The 2,537-nt window shown below is 42.7% G+C and overlaps 1 non-coding gene across 1 annotated transcript; it reads left to right on the top strand.

Moving 5' to 3' along the window:
* Window positions 1-1,869: 1,869 nt before the first annotated feature.
* LOC124617265 lies at window positions 1,870-1,972 on the top strand. The gene has a single exon (XR_006980019.1). It is a non-coding gene; the product is annotated as a U6 spliceosomal RNA (small nuclear RNA).
* Window positions 1,973-2,537: the final 565 nt, after the last annotated feature.

Below are 2,537 nucleotides of genomic sequence, written 5' to 3'. Positions count from 1 at the left end.
GTCTTCTCTTGAGACAAATCATGTTCTTTAATGGGCATTGGCAACTTGAAAAACAGTCAAAAGTTACGCGGAGCCATGGGAAAATCGTGACTAACATTAGGAATATTGTGTTTGACGAGGAAAGTCTCTGACAGATGCGCAGTATAAGTGGGCGCTTTACTTTGACGGAGCTACCGAACTCTAATGCTGCGAAACTGAGATATCACTGGGATAGTCACACAGCGGGGGAAGACCAAACAGTATGTGGAGTCAGGTGTTGGTTCAATGGAGTCCGTGGGAAGACAAAATGAACAACGGACAACACAAAAATAATGACTTCATGGCTTAATGAGGACTATTGGAATACAGTGTAACTGAGAAGCACACCTGTGTGCACGATAATGGTAAACTAATCCTGGGAATCTTGACCTGCTTTTCAGTTTGAAATAGCAGTTTTAAATTATATACTTAGTTAGTATATACTTTTGAGTTGTTACTTGACATGATCAATTTGGAGATACGCTATCTTTAATTGTTTACGTTTACTGGATCCAGAAAAAATCCTTTACTAGTAAAAATTGCCACTTTTCATTTTTATTGATTACTAGTTTCGGCTAAATCTTTTAGCCATCTCCAAACTTGTAATTATCCATAAAACAGCATGTAGGGAAATGGTGTAGTACGAACTACCAGTACAACAGTTCCCGATGTGAATACATACCACTGGGTAAAACTTTCTCTGTGTACAATAACCAACCGATAGGACATGTGGTGTCACCGCCAGACACCACACTTGCTAGGTGGTAGCCTTTAAATTGGCTGCGGTCCGTTAGTATACGTCGGACCCGCGTGTCGCCACTATCAGTGATTGCAGACCGAGCGCCGCCACACGGCAGGTCTAGAGAGACTTCTTGGCACTCGCCCTAGTTGTACAGCCGACTTTGCTAGCGATGGTTCACTGACAAATTACGCTCTCATTTGCCGAGACGATAGTTGGCATAGCCTTCAGCTACGTCATTTGCTACGACCTAGCAAGGCGCCAGTATCAATTGCTATTTATCTTGTAACGCATGTACCGTCAGACTGATGTTCACCAATTATGGATTAAAGTTAAGTATTCCAACAGCTACATACTTTATTTGCTAGTCTCAATTCCTTGACCTGTTCCAGACCTCACGCCAGCCTGCGTGAGCTTAAACGCGTGCCTTTCGGCTTCACCTCCTAGTGGCTTGGCTGTCTTGCCAAGTCACAACAGGACACATCGGCGAAAATTTTGTGAAAGCTACATAATTCAATCTTACCAGAAAGCTCGATGAAACATTGTAAAATCAGATAAATATACATTTACATCATGAATGAGCATTATGTAACATTGCGCATTAAACTAAAAGAAAAACTGAGACTACATAACTCTTACCTATGACTAAGAGATCGTCGCAACCACTTTGTAATAACTTTGTATCACATAATCTTCACATGTGCAGAGTGAGATCACAAAACACTACGTTGCTCTAGACCCTTCACACGAGTAAACAGTACATAAGTTTAACTCAGTTATTTGAGGATGTCATATCAAGTGTGGAAATATTGCATTACATAGACACACGTGGAGCATGAACAGTAAGGTTTATAGAATGAGTTACTCATGACACGTAGCAACGATGAACGACAAGGTACTCGCTTCGGCAGCACATTTACTAAAACTGGAACGATACAGAGTCCGCAGCTCGTGGTCGTGCGGTAGCGTTCTCGCTTCCCACGCCCGGGTTCCCGGGTTCGATTCCCGGCGGGGTCAGGGATTTTCTCTGCCTCGTGATGACTGGATGTTATGTGCTGTCCTTAGGTTGGTTAGGTTTAAGTAGTTCTAAGTTCTAGGGGACTGATGTCCCATAGTGCTCAGAGCCATTTGAATCCATTTGGAACGATACAGAGAAGATTAGCATGGCCCCTGCGCAAGGATGACGCGCAAAATCGTGAAGCGTTCCACATTTTTTAAGATCGTAAGAGATGGAAAAGAGCCACCGTGGTACAACAACCGAGTTAGGAAACTGCTGCGGAAGCAAAGGGAACTTCACAGCAAACATAAACATAGCCAAAGCCTTGCAGACAAACAAAAATTACGTGAAGCGAAATGTAGTGTGAGGAGGGCTATTGGAGAGGGGTTCAATGAATTCGAAAGTAAAGTTCTATGTACTGACTTGGCAGAAAATCCTAAGAAATTTTGGTCTTATGTCAAAGCGGCAGGTGGATCAAAACAAAATGTTCAGACACTGTGACCAAAATAGTTCTGAAACAGAGAATGACAGACTAAAGGCCGAAATACTAAATGTCTTATTCCAAAGCTGTTTCACAGAGGAAGACTGCACTGTAGTTCTTTCTATAGATTGTAGCACAGATGACAAAATGGTAGATATCGAAATAGACGACAGAGGGATAGAGAAACAACTAAAATCGCTCAAAAGAGGAAAGGCCGCTGGACCTGATGGGATACCAGTTCGATTTTACACAGAGTACGCGAAGGAACTTGCTCCCCTTCTTGCAGCGGTGTATCGTAGGTC

Source organism: Schistocerca americana, chromosome 5, assembly GCF_021461395.2.
Source record: "Schistocerca americana isolate TAMUIC-IGC-003095 chromosome 5, iqSchAmer2.1, whole genome shotgun sequence".
In the NCBI taxonomy this organism is placed as follows: Eukaryota; Metazoa; Arthropoda; class Insecta; order Orthoptera; family Acrididae; genus Schistocerca; species Schistocerca americana.
The sequence above is the reverse complement of the archived record's forward strand: the minus strand, read 5'-3'. Positions and strand labels throughout refer to the sequence as shown.